This window comes from Dasypus novemcinctus, chromosome 1, assembly GCF_030445035.2.
Source record: "Dasypus novemcinctus isolate mDasNov1 chromosome 1, mDasNov1.1.hap2, whole genome shotgun sequence".
NCBI classification, from domain to species: domain Eukaryota; kingdom Metazoa; phylum Chordata; class Mammalia; order Cingulata; family Dasypodidae; genus Dasypus; species Dasypus novemcinctus.
Genome location: NC_080673.1, coordinates 26,234,521 through 26,251,935, shown reverse-complemented (window position 1 = coordinate 26,251,935; position 17,415 = coordinate 26,234,521). Strand labels below are relative to the sequence as shown.

The following is a 17,415-nucleotide window of genomic DNA, read 5'->3' as shown; positions in this document are numbered from 1 at the left end:
TAAAACTTATTACAAAGCCACTGAATTAGTCAAGGTTCTCTAGAGAAACAGAACTGACAGGAGATATCTGTAAATAGAGTTCATAAAATTGTTTCTCATGTGACCAAAGGGTTGCACAAGTCCAAATTCCACAGGGCAGGCTGCAAACCAGGGGCTCAGATGAAGTCCTTAAGGAGTTCCCAGGAGATGCTGGCTATCTGAAGTAAGATTGGAATTCTATCTCTGAATGCTGAAATCACTTTTCTTTTTGAGGCCTTCAACTGATTGGATGAGATGTCACTCATTGCTGATGGCAATCTACTTAGTTGATTGTAGATGTAACCAGCCATCTGTGCAATCAACTCACTTATAAAAGTCCATGAAATGCCCTTGTATTACAATTAGCTCAGTTCTTGCTTGACCAAACTAGGCACAATTACCTGGATGGATTGACACGTTAGTATAACCATACACATCATCTAAATAAAAACAGTAACAGATATATATATATATCTCCACCTAACAATATTCAACTCTCCTGTGTACAACTGGAAACACACTTATTCCCTTCAGAATAAGGTGTAAGTCCTTGGGTAATAATCACTCTTTAACTTGACATCCTTAAATACCGTGACATGAAACTAAGAAAATGTATGTCATATGGTAAGGGAAAAGGTTAAGAAAGAAAACAAAGATTTGTTTTATGTATATATACAAACACAGTCATAACAAACAAGGAAGAAATATTCATGACCATTATAATCTTCACTTGATAACTGGTCAGGTGGTCAAAGTTCGTACTTATCACTACCTTTTTCCACTTTCCATTCCACATTCCCTTTAACCTCAACAAGCACCTTAGCTAGCTGTGGTTCTTTGCCTGGTGGGATGACTCAAACTTTCATGCTTGAAGATCCTGGGCCATTGTTAGTCTTGCTTGGATTGGGTTGTTGCAATTTTCCATTGACTTTAATCACGGGGCATGGCAGGACTAAGATATTCCCTAGGGGATCTCCTGTATTCCAGGCAATTCCCTTCTTTGCCTGTTGATTCAGAAGCACGAGATGCCCAACATTGCCAGGTGGCAGTCTTAACTTCCAGTTCAATGGAATCATTGTTGTGTTCCCTGGTGGAAGTACTCCTCCTTTTGGAACTAAGACCAGCGGACCAGCAGAGGTTAAGGTTGCAAGGACAGGAAGTAAACATTTTCCTAGTGGATCACTAGGGGCTATAGTGAATGGTGCCACTCTCATTTCCACCCCTTGATTCCTGGACTCATGAATTCTGGCTATGGGAGAAACAGCACCATAGAGTGGACACTGATTTAGAGCATACACAGCCTCTGCTGTAGTACCCTGCCCCAGCCCTTTGAGGCATTGCCACCTAGTTGGCACTGTAATTGAGTCTTCAAAAGGTCACTCCACTGTCTATCAATCCAGCTGCTTCAGGATGATGGGGAATATAGAAGACCAGTGAATTCTATGAGCATGTACCATTCCTGCACATCAATTGCTGTGAAGTGGGTTTCTTTATCAGAAACTGCTGTGTGGAATACCATGGTAATGGATAAGACAATTGTAATTCCATGGATGGTAGTTTTGGAAAGAAGCATTGTATGCAGGGAAGGCAAACCCATATCCAGAGTATGTGTCTATTCTAGTTAGTACAAATCGCTGCCCCCTTCATGATGGAAGTGGCTAATCACCTCAGGGAATGGTGCCATATTGGGGGTTGAAGGGTCTTTGCTGCTGACAGATTGGGCACTGAGCAGTGGCTGTGGCCAAGTTGGTCTTGGTGAGTGGAAGTCTATGTTGTTAAGTCCATGAAAAACCTAAACCCTACTACCATGGTCACTTTTTCATGAGCTCATTGGACAATGACAGGACTGACTGGAGAAAGAGGATGACTGCTAGCCACAGAGCAGGTCATCTTTTCCACTTGATTATTAAAATCTTCCTCTGGTGAGCATTCACCTGGGACATGAATATTTTCATGCTTTTTGCCTGCTCAGAAAGGTCTATCCACATACCTCTTCCCCAGACCTTTTTGTCACCAATTTTCCAATGATATTCCTTCCAAGTCTCTGACCATCCAGCCAAACCATTGGCAACAGTCCATGAATCAATGTACAAACACATCTCTGACCATTTCTCCTTCCAAGCATAATGATTAAACAGGCAAACTGCTCAAAGTTCTGCCCACTGGGAGAATTTTCCCTCACCACTGTCCTTCAGGGACATCCCAGAAAGGGGTTGTACGCTGCAGCTGTCCACTTTCTGCTGGTAACTGCATATCGTGTAGAACCATCTCTAAACCAGACCCAAGTTTTCTCTTCCTTAGTCAACTGATAGTAAGGAATTCCCCAAGAGACCATAGGTATGGACTCGAAAAGAGAAGGTAATGTTGCAGGAGTGGTGACCATGGACATCAGGGAAATGCAAATCAAAGGCACACCTACTAGGATGGCCACTATTAACAAAACATACTACTACAAGTGTTGAAGAGGATGTGAAGAGATAGGAAGGCTTATTCACTGTTGGTGAGAATATAGACTGGTACAGCCACTGCAGAATTCTCTCCTGGCAGTTCCTAAGGAAGTTAGATATAGATCTACCATGTGACCCAGCAATACACTACTGGGTTTATACCCAGAAGATCTGAGAGCAGTGACACGAACAGGCATCTGCACACCAATGTTCAAAGCGACCTTATTAACAATTGCCAAAAGATGGAAACAACCCAGGTGTCCATCAACTGACAAATGGAGGAGAAAACCAACTGTAGTATATATACACATGATAGAATATTATGCAGCTGTAAGGATACATTTAGTCATGAAACATATGACAACATGGATGAACTTGGGGGACATTATGTTGAGTGAAGCAAGCCAGGCACAAAAGAATAAATATTGTACGATTTTGCTATTATGAACTAAATATAACAAGCAAACTCACATAGCTAATAGCTAGAATATAAATCGCCTAGGAATAGAATGTGGGTAGAAAATGGGAAGTTGAGGTTTAATCTGTGCAGAATTGATAAAAAGTTGTTAGTAAGTGTTTGGAAATTAAAGGAAATGGTGAAAGCACATCACAGGATTTGTAATCAGTAGAGCCCACATATGAGTATGATAGTGTTTTTTGTTGTTGTTCATTTGTTTTTTCTTTTTGTTTTTTTGAGTAATGAAAATGCTGTAATATTTACTGAAGTGATGAATGTACAACTCTGTGATTATACCAAATGCCACTGATTGTACACTTTAGATAAATTGTATGGTTTACAAACAACAACAAAATATAATAAGGTGGGTTGAGGGCAATTACACAAAATGTAAGATATGGACTATAGTTAGTAGTAATACTCTGATGATAGTTCTTCATCATTTGTTTCAAATGTTTCACAACAGTGCAAGGTATTGGTGGTGGGGTGATGTAAGTGAGCCCTATACGATGTTATACGTGTTTATTTTCTAAGTTCACAGCTTTTATTATACACATATTTTTTATGTATGTTATGTACAATATAGGATTAATATTCCATTTTGATGATAAGGAAAGTAACCATAGAGAAGTTAAACCCATGAGCGACCAGTAAGTTGTAGAACTGGACTTGTTCCTCTTTAATCTTAAGGTTTACCGTTCCCCACCCCCACCCAAGCGGCCCCATCCTGAGACCCCAGACTAGGAGAAGAAGTTCACTGCAGAGCTCTCCACTCCCTTACCTGCTGGGAGGAGGGTGGTGTGGTGGTAAAGCTCTGAAAACCACCCTGCAACGAGTACTGTTTGGTCTTACTTTCGCTTTCAATTTCTTCATAGAAATAATAGCAGGAAGAATCTGAAAAGGTTTTGTGACGGGGAACTGAGTGAACAGGGAGGTGCACAAGGCCCTGGTCATGATAGAGCTGCCTCCAGCCATCCCCAGGATCTCTACAGGCAGGATCACTAACCAGGTGTGGCCCCTGGCCCGCCCACCCCCACCACACCTGTCCATTACCGCGCCAGCCTAGTGGGCTTCTTGCCGTTGGAACTCGGGCCCTAGGGCACTTGAGGTCCTAGTTCTTGCATCTCACGTGACTCAGGCTTCTGCACAGCCTTGGGTCTAAAGGCCTGAGCCACCTGCTCCAGGTAAGTGGAGAAGGGGCCAATGAAGCCCTGGCTTGAGGCTTAGCTGAGCAGAGGCTTCCTGACTCACAGCTTATCCACAGCTGGGTCTCCTCATATTCTTGGAAAGGTCTGGTGAAAAACAAAGGATTCCTGACCTCAGCTTAGACCTTTGTAATCAGAATGGAGATGGTGGGCCTGTGTTAAACAAACAATGATGATCTGAAAGAGTTTGCCAGTGGCCAAAAATGGGGACAGGGGGCATTTAAGGGAATGGAATGGTGGCCATCCTTTATTGATAACCTACCGTCTTACGTGGTCTGCACTTCTTTGGCCAATTTAAACCCTTTTACCTCACAGGATTCTTACGGGTAAGAATTTTTTAGCAGTTTTAGGCTCAAACATGCTAAGAATCATTCAAGATGATGTGTGAATCTGAGGGCTGGGAATCTAACACAGGTTCTATTTATTCATCAAATGTTTTTTTGAACACCCACTGTATATCCAGCACAAGAATAAGCGTTAGGGATACCATGATACACAAAACTAGAGAAAAATTCCTGCAAAGAAGCTTGCTGTTTAGTGGGAGAGTTATATAATCACAACAAATAATTGTAAAATCATAACTATGATGTATGATAGGAAGTTAGGGAAAGTGGCTTGGGACCAGGTCTTGATGGAACTTTTAAAAAATATATTTTTTTAGTTAGACAATTGATAGGTTTACAGAATAATCATGTAAAAAATACAGCATTCCCCTGTACCCCCATTCTTTGACACTTTGTATTAGTGTGGTACATTTCTTACAATTAATGTAAGACTATTAAAATTGTACTGTTAACTATAGTACCTAGTTTACATTAGGTGTATTTTTCCCCCATATACCACCTTATTATTAATATCTTGGAATAGTGTGGTACATTTGTTATAAGTCACGAAAGAACATTTTTATACTTGTACTATTAACTATAGACCATCATTTATAATAGGGTTCCCTGTGTAATATCGTCTTATGGTTTATTTTTAAATTTTTACTCTAGTAACATAACTGCAACCTAAAATTTCCCCTTTTAACCACACTCACATATATAACCTGGTACGGTTAATTACACTCACAGTATTTTGCTACCATCACCACCATCCATTTTGAAAACTTTACAACAAACTGAAATAGCAATTCTGTACAAATTAAGCATTAATTCCTTATTCTCTACCCCCAACCCAGCCCCTGGTAACCTATATTCTAGATTCCAACTCTATGAGTTTGCTTTTTGTAATTAGTGCATTTCAGTCAGATCATGTAATATTTGTCCTTTTTTTTTGTCTGGCTTATTTCACTCAGTGTATTGTCTTCAAGTTTCATCCATGTTGTCTCATAGATCAGGACTTCATTCATTTTAATGACTAATATTCCATTGTATGTATGTGACACATTTTGTTTATGCATTCATCAGCTGATGGATACTTTGGGTGCTTCCATTTCTCGGCAGTTGTGAATAATGCTGCTGTGAACATCAGTGTGCAAATAGCTGTTCAAATCCCTGCTTTCAATACTTTTGGTTATATACCTAGCAGAGGGATTGCTGGGTCATATGGCATTCTATACTGAGCTTCTGAGAAACTGTCAAACTGTTTTCCACGATGGCTGCACCATTTTTCATTCCCACTAGCAAAGAATGAGTGTTACTGTTTCTCCACAGCCTCTCTAGTACCTGTAATTTTTGTTGTTGTTTTTAATCTTAGCCATTCTAGTGGGTGTGAAATGATATCTCATAGGGGTAAATTTGCATTTCCATAATAGGTATTGATGTTGAGCATATTTTCATATGCTTTTTAGCCATTTGTATATCTGCTTATGAGAAAAGTCTTCTGCCCATTTAAAAAATTGGGTTATTTGTCTTTTTATTGTTGAGTTGAAGGATTTCTTTATATATTCTGTATATTAAACCTTAATCGGATATGTGGTTTCCAAATATTTTCTCCCAAGGTCTTTTCACTTTTATGTGAAAGTCCTTTGATGCACAATAGTTTTAAATTTGATGAGGTCCCATCTATCTATTTTTCCTTTTGTTCTTTGTGCTTTGGGTATAGACTCTAAGAAACCATTACCTGACACAAGATACATTTTCTTCTAGGAGTTTTATAGCCCTGGTTCTTATGCTTAGATTGTTAATCCATTTAGAGTTAATTCTTGTATATGGTATAAGATAGGGTTCCTCCTTCATTCTTTCGCATATGGATATCCAGTTCTCTCAGCACCATTTGTTAAAGAGTCTATTCTTTCTTAATTGAATGGACTTGGCAGCCTTGTCAAAAATCAATTGACCATAAATGTGAGGGCCTAGTTTAGCACTCTTAGTGTGATTCCACTGGTCTATGTCTTTGTCACTGTGCCAGGACCATGCTGTTTTGACCACTGTATATTTTGTAATATGCTTAAGCTTAGGTCAGGAAATGTGAGTCCTCTTACTTTGTTCTTCTTTTTTCAAGATGTTTTTGACTATCTGGGGCCCCTTACCCGTCCAAATAAATTTGATAATTGGCTTTTCCATTTCTGCAAATTAGGCTGTCAGAATTTTGATTGAGATACACAGAATCTGTAAATAATTTTCGGTGGAATTGAAATCTCAATTATATTTAGTCTTCCAGTCCCTGAACATGGAATGTACTTCTATTTATGTAGATCTTCTTTGATTGGTTTTAGCAATATTTTGTAGTTTTCTTTGTTCAAGTTCTTTACATTCTTCATTAAATTTATTCCTAGATATTTGGTTCTTTTAGTTGCTATTGTCAATAGAATTGTTTCTTGGTTTTCCTCTTCAGATTGTTCACTATTGTTATATAGTAACATGCTGATCTTGTACCCCACCACTTTGCTGAATTCATTTATTAGCTGTAATAATTTTGTTGTAGAAATTTTTGGGGTTTTCTATATGTAATATCTTGTCTACAAATAATGAGAGTTTTATATCTTCCTTTCCAACTTGTATGCCTGTTATTGTTTTTCTTGCCTGATTGCTCTGGCTAAAACTTGCAGCACAATGTTGAATAACAGTGGTGACAGTGGATATCCTTGTCCTGTTCCATATTTTAGAGGGAAACCTTTATTCTTTCACCACTGAGTATAATGCTAGTGTAAGTTTTTCATATGTGGCCTTTATCATGTTGAGGAAGCTTCCTTCTCTTCCTATTTTTTGAAGTGTTTTTATCAAGAAAGTATGCTAAATTTCATCAAATGCCTTTTCTGTACCAATTGAGATGATCAAATGTTTTTTTTTTCCCTTCATTTTGTTAATGTGGTGTATTATTTTTCTTATGTTAAACCACCCTTTCTGTTGAGTCAGTAATAATGTTCCCCCTCTCATTTCTGATTTTATTTATTTGCATCTTCCATCTTTTTCCCTTTGTCAGTCTAGCTAAAGAATGTCAATTTTAATGATCTTCTCGAAGAACCAACTTTTGTTTTTATTGATTCTATTTTTTTGTTTTTGTTTGGTTTCAATTCCTCTTATTTCTGTTCTAATCTTTGCTATTTCTTTCCTTCAGCTTGGTTTGGGATTAGTTTGCTGTTCTTTTTCTAGTTCTTACAGTTGTGCAGTTAGATCATTAATTTTAGCTCTTTCTTCTTTTTTAATGTAACCTTTGAGGCTATAAATTTCCTGCTCACTACTGCCTTCCTTGCATCCCATAGGTATTGATATGTTGTATTCTCATTTTCATTCTTCTTGAGATATTTACTAATTTCTCTTGCAATTTCTTTTTTGACCCATAAATTATATAGGAGTGTGTCTTTTTTCTGTGAATTTTTCCTTTTTCTTCCTGTTGTTAATTTCCAGCTTTGTTCCATTATGATCAGAGAAGATGCTTTGTATCATTTCAGTCTTTTTAAACTTATTGAGACCTTTTTGCGATCCAAGATGTGATCTATCATGGAGAATGATCCATGTATACTTGAGAAGAATGTATCTTATGCTATTTTGGGGTGCAAAGTTCTATATATATTTGTTAGATCTTGTTTATTTTCTTTTCCCCCTCTTGTTTTGTCCCACTCTACCTGTTAATATTTTACACGTCCATTATCAGGAAATATGGTTTTATTTCTTTTTAAACTGTATTCTGACTCTTACAGGAATTAGAGTTATGTACTGAAGATACAGTACTATTGGGTTTTGCATTTACCCTTTTAGTTACCATTAATGAAGATCTTCATTTCTTCATACTACTCCAAGTTATTCTCTCCTGTCTTTTCCTTTCAAAGGAAAACTCCCTTTAGTAATCTTTGTAGGGCAGGTGTCTGTTGATGAACTCTTGGTTTCTGTTTATCTCTGGATATTGCAAACTCTCCCTCATTTAAAAAAAATACATTTTATTGCAGAAGTTTTGAACTTACAAAATAGTCATGCATATGTCCAGTTCCCATACAACACCCCTTTACCAGCACACCACACTGTGGTGGAAACTTTGTTACAGATTATGAGATAGTATCATCAGACTATTACCACTAACCATGGACAATAGTGTACATTTGCCACACTTTTTCCATAACCCCATGTAGCAGTTTGATATAGTTATGCATTCCAAAAATAGATACTGGGTTATGTTTGTAAACTGGTCTGTACCTGGGTATGATTAAATTATGATTAGGACTTTGTTTTTGTTTTTGTTTTTTTAGGTTTTATTTTTATTTTATTTAATTCCCCTCCCCTCCCCCGGTTGTCTGTTTTCTGTGTCTTTTTGCTGCGTCTTGTTTCTTTGTCCGCTTCTGTTGGTGTCAGCGGCATGGGAAGTGTGGGTGGCGCCATTCCTTGGCAGGCTGCTCCCTCCTTCACGCTGGGCGGCTCTCCTTATGGGTGCACTCCTTGCGCGTGGGGCTCCCCTACGCGGGGGACACCCCTGTGTAGCAGGGCACTCCTTGCGCGCATCAGCACTGCGCATGGGCCAGCTCCTCACGGGTCAAGGAGGCCCGGGGTTTGAACCGCGGACCTCCCATGTGGTAGACGGACGCCCTAACCACTGGGCCAAAGTCCGTTTCCCAATTAGGGCTGGCTTTGATTGGACCATGTCAGTAGGATGTTGAGTCACTACCCACCGGATAAAAGGCATGACAAAGAACAGAGTGAAGGGTTTTTAATGTTGGAGTTTGATGTTGGAGTTCGATGCTGGAGTCTTAAGCTGGGGCCTCAGGAAGTAAGCACACACAGAAAGAGAAGCACACACAGAAAGAGAAGCAAGCCCTGGGAAGAGAGGAACACTGAGCCCAGGAAGAAGCAAGCCCTGGGAAGAGAGGAACCCTGAGCCTGGAGAAGAGCAAGACCTGGGAAGAGAGGAAACCAAGAAGCCTGAACCCTGGCAGACATTGGTAGCCGTCTTTCTCCAACACGTGGAAATAGACTTTGGAGAGGGAAGTAATCTATGCTTTATGGCTTGGTATCTGTAAGCTCCTACCCCAAATAAATGCCCAACAGGCTTCAGGTATTTTGCATCAGCACCACTTTGACTGACTAATACACCCCCATTATCAGCACAGTACATCTTTGGCATAGATGCATGAATATTACAGTATTGCTGTTAACCACAGTCTGTAGGTCACACTGATTGTATTTTTCCCATGCTTCTCCACATTCCCATCACCCTGCAATAGTGACATACATCTGGTTTAGCTCACAGAAGGACACTAATGCATTTGTACCATCAACCTTAATTTTCATCCACCTCTGGGTTTACTGTGTTATTTAGTCCCTAGATTATTCTCTAGCTTTCTTTCAATTGACAGATCCTCAGATCACCCCTTTCAGCCACAATCCCATTAATAAACCTGCTACTACTCACTAAAATGTATTACCATCAACTCTATCCATTTCCACACTTTTGCAGTCAAGTTAATTAAAATGTATACATACATTAAGCATCAGTAGTCCTTCTCAACCTACCTCCCATCCCCTCATAACCAACACTCTAGGTTCTTACTCCATGCATTTATTCTTCATATTTTGTTCATATTAATGGCACTATACAATATCTGTCCTTTTGTGTCTGGCTCACCTCACTTAGCATAATGTCTTCAAGTTTCATCCATGTTATCATATGTGTCTCAATATCATTACTTCTTACTGCAGCATAATATGCCATCACATGCTTATACCACATTTTGCTTATGCATTCATTGGTTGATGGACACTTAGGTTGTTACTGTATTTTGGCAATTATGAATAATGCAGCTGCTGTGAACATGGTTGTATAGATGTCTGTATGTGTCAGTTTTTAGTTCTTCTGGATATATTCCTAGCAGAGGAATTGATAGATCTTATGGCCATTCTATATTTAACTTCCTAAAGAACCACCAAACTGTCTTCAACAGAGGCTGCACCATTTTACAATCCCACCAACAGTGACGAACTGTTCCTATTTCTCTACATCCTCTCCAGCACTTATTATTTCCTGGTTTGTTATTAATGGCCATTTTATGCAGTGTGAGATGATGCCTTATTGTCCTTTTGACTTCCATTTCCTTAATATCTTGTGATATGGAACATTTTTTCATGTGTTTTTTGGCCGTTTGTGTTTATTCTTTGGAGAAATGTCTATTTAAGTCTTTGCCCATTTTTTAAATTGTGCTTTTATTGTTGAGTTGTATGATTTCTTTATTAGAGTGGAAATTAAACCCATATTGGATATATGGTTTCCCAGTATTTTCTCCCCATTTAGTGGCAGCATTTTCATTGTCTTGTCAAAGTCCTTTGAGTCACAAAAGTATTTAAGTTTGAGGATGTCCCATTTATCCATGTTTTTTTTCATGGCTTGTGCTTTTGGCATAAGGTTTATGAATGCACCACCTACTACCAGATCTTGAAGATATTTTTCTTTTTCTTCTTTTTTCTAACTAATAGTCATAATCCACATTAGTACTGATATCCATTTCACTGCTTACACTTATAACAAGTAGAAGATGTTTTGATATACTTTCTTCTAGAATCTTTATGGTTCTTTTATTTATATTTAGGGACTTTGATCCACTTTGAGTTAATTTTAATATAAGGTATGAGATAGGAGTCCTCTTCCTTTCTTTTGGCTATGAATATGTAGTTCTCCCAACACCATTTGTTGAATAGACTGTTCTGCTCAAGCTGCGTGGGTTTGACAGGCTTGTCAATAATCATTTGGCCATAGCTGACAGGGTCTGTTTCTGAACCATCATTTCAGTTCCATTGGTCTATGTGTCTATCTTTATTTTACCACTATAGCTAGGTAATATGATTTAAAGTTCGGAATTGAGAGTCCTCCAACTTTGCTTTTTCTTTTTTAAGAAGTTTCTGGCTTTTCAGGGCCCCTTTCCTTTCCAAATGAATTTGGTAATTGTGTTTTCCATTTGTTTAAAATATGCTGGTAGAATTTTTTTTGGCTTGCATTGAATCTGTATATCAATTTGAGTAGAACTGACATCTTAATGATATTTAGTCTTCCATCTCATGAGCATAGAATGTTCTTCCAATTATTTAGGTCTTTTTAAAATTTCTTTTAATGATGCATTATAGCTTTCTGAATACAATTGTTTTACATCCTTGGTTAAGTTTTGTCCTAAATTCTTGATTCTTGTAGTCAATATTTTAAGTAGAATTTTTTTCTTGACTTCCTACTCTGTTTGCACATTGTTACTGTATAGAAAAAAACACTGATTTTTTTAACAAATCAGTTTTACTGATACAGATCAATAAAACATACAATTTATCCAAAGTGTATACTCAGTGGTGTTTGATATAATCACATAGTTGTACATTCATCACTTCAATAATTATTAGAGCATTTTCATTATTTCAATAATAACAATAATAAACACAAAATGGACAAACAAACAAGAAAATTCTTCACCTCTCAATCCCTCTATGTTTCCCCTGCTATACATAGCTGCTATTTCTGGGTATTCTTACACATTTATTTATTTATTTACGTACTTATTAAGTAGTTTTATTGAGATATTCATATGCCATATGATCTATCTAAAGTGTATAATCAATGATTTTTAGTATAATCACAATCTGTGCATTCATCATCACAAAAAATTTTAGAATTATTTCATTACTCCAAAAACAATAATTCCACACTCCTTAGCATGCCTTCCCTAACCCTACATAACTACTAATCAAATTTCTTCTTTATAAATTGATTTATATTTACATTTTATATAAAGGAAATCATACAATATGTCATATAATATATTTAGTCATAGTAATGCAATCATACAGTATTTGTCCTTTATGTCTGGCTTGCTTCACACAGCATAATGTCCTCCAGGTTCATCCATGCTATAATATGCTTTATGACTTCATTTATTTATTTTTTTTAAGATTTATTTTTTATTTATTTCTCTCTCCCCGCCCCCCCCCCCCCAAGTTGTCTGCTCTCTGCGCCCATTTGCTGTTGGATATTTTAAGAAAACTAAATGAAAATGAAACAAAATTTTCTGATCATGTTTCCACATTAGAATGCTTGTTAAAGGAGATAGCTAGCAAATGTGCACAGCCAGAAGTGGAACTACTGACAGATGTTAAGAGTATTTACCACAAGTATAAAAACTTTTTCATTCAGATTAAAGGAATATGGTTATCATATTCTTCCACAATATTCTGACTTGAACAAAATTATCACGCTATTTCAAGTAGTTATAATTCTAGATTCTGAAACTGCACATCGTAAGCATATTGTTTCTGATGATAGAAAAACTGTGCAATATGGAAATACAATGCAAAACTTTCCTCATAATCCAAGGAGGTTTTGTCTCTACCCAGATTTTCTGGTTTCTAAGGGATATATTCTGGCAGGCATTAGTGGGAGGTAGAACTGAAAGACAAGTCTGAATGGATCATAGGTGTTTATAAAGATTCTTTTCCCAGAAGGAGAGTGAGCCAGAATTAGCCAATTTTAGGGCAGGATGGATTATGGGCAATTGGATGATGCAGTCAGAATAATTATATTACATTGGGTCCTAAGAAAATCCACCTTCTGCCGAAAGTAATACTAAGATTGGTTATGATTTGGGTGTGATATCCTTCTATCATTTGAATGATAGATCTCTTCTCTATACTTTTAGTGATAATTTTACAGAAGCACTTTGGTCTTATTTCTATACTAGAACTGATTCAAAATCTCTTAAATTCAAACAGATTCAAAATCTGTTCAGCAACAGTTTGTGAAAGACAAACTATTGGAATACTCTTGTTTTCTGCTTATTCTTTTTGTTTGTGGACATAAATAAGCCAGCGAATCTAATCTCAACAATTGAGTACTTTTTTTTTCTCTTTCCAGCAGAATAATTTTTATCTCAGTTTCTGCCAGCTCCTTAAAATGTGTTTATAATGCCTATTTTACAAGTAAATTAAGAATTCTAAAATAAAATACTTGTTACATAACTTGTATATAACTGAAATTGACTGAAATTTCTAAGCTACTCCAGATAAGAATCAAGAGGAAGAAAAGTTTGTATGTGAGAAGTACAACCAGGTTCTAACCTTTCTCTGTCAGAAAGACTTAGAGATTTTATGTCTACAGTGCAGTTTCACCATCGTTCACCAATATCACTCCATTTGGCCCATAGAGAAGATGACTCGTTCTACTGGAAAAGATTTGGAATTTTACATTGAATCCTGGAAGGAGAAAAGAAGTCCAATAATTGCCAATAAAAGATCAATAATTTTTTTCTGTAGTAATTGCCTGTTTTCCCTTTTTATAAAATTAAGTCATTGTTAAAGGCATATGTGACCAATCCATGACTACTTGCTCTGTAGAGGTAGCAACTTTAAACCCAGTGGTTTCATATGTTTACCTCCATATTTCTCAGTAAAATGCTTTGTTATTTTTATTTTGTATGTATATCTTTGTCAGTATTGTCCTACTATGAAAAACAAAGTAGCACTGTTACACACCCCTTCCAAACACATACTTAATATACTCATGTACACACATAATCAAGAGATAATCTTTTTTCTTATCTTATTTGGACAAGGTACCTAATTATTTCTGTTCAGCTGCAATTTTTCACCTCATTTTGGAAACTTTCTTCTCAGAATCCCTGTAGACTTAGTCCCATGTGTTTCTCTTTAGGCTCAATCTATTGATTCTGAGAATAGCACTTTTCAGTACATCACACATAAGTAAAATTTGGAGTATTTGTCTACAAAATAGCTTGCTGGACTTTTGTTGGGGTTACATTGTCCTATTTGATAATTTTGAGGACAATTGACATTCTAAAAACATTGAATCTTCTTATCCATGAACAAGGTAGTGTGCTCCAATTATTTTGTAGTTTTCCATGTAAAGGTCTTTGACAGATTTTGCCAGGTTTATTTCAGGGTATTTCATATTTTTTAGTGCTGTATAGTAAATGGTGCTTTTATTTCAGTTTTTACTGAAAGATCAAAAATATATATATTTATGCAAGGCTTTCCAAGAGATGAGTCACACTTAGCAAGGTGATATACTACAAGAAGAGATCTTCAGGTAAAGGAAAGGCATGTATAAAGGTCCTGAGGCCTGATGGGTCAGAAAAAGAACTTCCCAGCCATTGTATAGGAAGTGGGATTAAATGGGTTTCAAGTTTGCCTCTGGCCCTGAATAACTGATAGAAAAAATGTAAATCACCGCTTTAGACCAGCATGGCTGGTGCAGAGCAGAAAATGGGGAACAAGCATTCAAGGCGGAGTAGGCAGTGTGAAGGATAATGCTAAGAAATCAGGCTAGGGTCTTAAACCTGGGAGTATTATGAGCTCTTTGGGCTTTTTGTTCACTGATTTTTGTATATTAATCTTGTATCCTGCAACCACGCTAAAATCAACATCTTTTTTTTTCAAGTTGTAATAAGGTTAATTGCTTAATTTATTTTTTAAAATAATTTTTTTATTAAAGAAGTTGTGAACTTATAAAACAAATATGTATATGTTTAGAATTCCCATATGACAACCCTTCAACCCTTCACCACCACAGCAGACCATTGTGGACCATTTGTTTCTAGTAACTTTTTTGGTAGATTTTCTACAGTTCTGGCATCTGCAAATAAAGGCATTTTTTACTTCTTTCTTTCCCTTTACTTCTTCCTTTCTGTGATTCCTTTATTTATTTTTTTCTTGACTGGTTGTGCTGGCTAGAATCTCAATACAATGTTGAATAAAAGTAGAGGGAGCAGAAATTTCTGTCATGTTTCTGATCCTTTATCTAAAATAATATTTGAACTTGAATATTCATACAGGTTTTGCACCTCATTTTACTGCTCACATTTCCTCACTTAATTTCATATTTTTTCACCTGTTACTTTTATTACCTAATTTTGTTACCTTCCAAACTCAACATAAAATATTCTTTGCAGGGATTTTTTTAAATTTTGAGTTATTTTGTTATTATATATATATTAAGATACATAAATCACACAAAATGTGGCAATAAAAAAATATAAGAAGTTCCTATATACCCCACCTCCTATACCCCCGTACTCCTCCCACATCGAAAACTCCTTTCATTAGTGTAGTACATTCATTGCATTTGATGAGTACATTTTGGAGCAGTGAGTTATGGCAGGGTATATAATGTTTTGCATCCATCCCTGCAATATCATAGAGGACAGCTCCAAATTCCAAAATTGAGGGAGTGCTGAGCTTCCATTCTGGGAAACTGTGTTGCATTCCCCAATGGAGCAGCAACAATCCCCCAAGTACAAGGGCAAAGACAAGTGAAGAAGGATTGCCCAGTAATGGGCCCTTGATCCTGATGACTATGCTTATGAGCCTGTGAGCTTGAAATTTCAACGAGGCCTAGAGCTGCAGGGTGCCTAAGAGTTACCTCCTGAGAGCCTCCATGTTGCTCAAACGTGGCCATTGTCTAAGCCAAACTCAGCATGTAAATGCATTACCTTCCCTCCAGCATGGGACATGAGGCTCCTGGAGATGAGTTTTCCTGGTGCCAAGGGATTACTACCAAGCACCAGCTGGTGATGCAACTGGAAAAAGATCTTGAATAAAAGGGGGAAATGGTAAGGACAAAAGAGTTTATATGGCTAGGAGACTTCAAAATGAGTCAGGAGGTTATCAGAGGGGTCACACTTAAGCACATCTCAGCAGGATCTCAGAGACAGACAAAGTAGATACAACCCCAGTTAGTGGTGCTCCTGAGAGCTACAGAGACACCCAGGTCCTAAAGTCATGGCAGATGGCTCTGGAGTTCAGTGCCTTGTCAGTGAGCCCTACTTTGGAATTTGTGTTCCTGAGTGTGATGGAGTTGGACTCAGATGTGACCTCTGTATGCATACTTCTTCTGTCACTTTTACTGAACGTGTGGTTGGCACTGGGGTTGGTGTATCCTCAGGAGACTTGAATCTCTGGACTGTCCATGTGCCAGCTGGGCCTTGAGACTCAGCAGAGTTGCAACAACTACTCTCCACTTCGTTGGACTTACCCTTACCCAGTTCAGCAAACCAGGAGGTGAGCATGGTCAACCACCACACCAGGGAACCGAGAATGTCTACAGCTGCAAGCAGGAGGATTCCATCCATCAGCCCAGTGGAATCTAAACCCCCTCTTGGTTTAGAGGTGGAGTGGACATTGCCATTCCAGGGTCCTTAGGATGGAAAAATAAAGTATGGATTGGAGGGGACTTACTGGTATTCTATTATAGAATTGTTGTGACTCCAGCAATGGGAGAAATGGTGTCATTGATGTGCCGAAAATACATTTATTTTTCTGTTTAACACTGTCAATTCAATGTTACCTAACAATGTCTCCACTGATTGTTGTTTATTTAGGTCATTTCTAACTTTTAGATATAATGTACAGTGAAAGTTTTATGAATTATTTGTACTTTTAACAAAATATTTAATAGAAAAATTAAGCATCCTTGCATCCATGGCCCAATTCACAGCATTAATATCACCTTTGAAGTTCCATTTGTACCCCCTTTTAACCCTAACCTCTTAATTTCCAGCTCCTATTCAGTTTCCTCCATTCTTCTAAGTTCTGTATTTATCTTTGCTTTTCTTCACCTTTTAGCATCTATGTATTCCTAAACAATATATTTAGTTCTACATGTTTTAATTTCATACAGTTAGTGATACTGTAAATTATTCCATGTTTTGGTGTGTGTGTTTTTTCCATTAAACATTGTGTTCATCAGACTCATTTATGCTATTGCATAATATTGATAGTGGAGACTCAGTTTGGAATGTTCGCAAACAGGGATACTATGTAGATTTTATAACCCCTGGCTTCTTTGGAGAGTGAATTGCTGGATCTTCATTGTTTTTGGATAATGCCAAATTGCTTCCAAGTTGCTTGTGCCAATTTACATTTTACATAAA

The 17,415-nt window shown here is 37.3% G+C and overlaps 1 pseudogene; it reads left to right on the top strand.

Annotated features, from left to right (window-relative positions):
* LOC131279509 (tripartite motif-containing protein 60-like) overlaps window positions 1–13,270 on the top strand; it is a 58,770-nt pseudogene extending 45,500 nt beyond the window's left edge.
* Window positions 13,271–17,415: the final 4,145 nt, after the last annotated feature.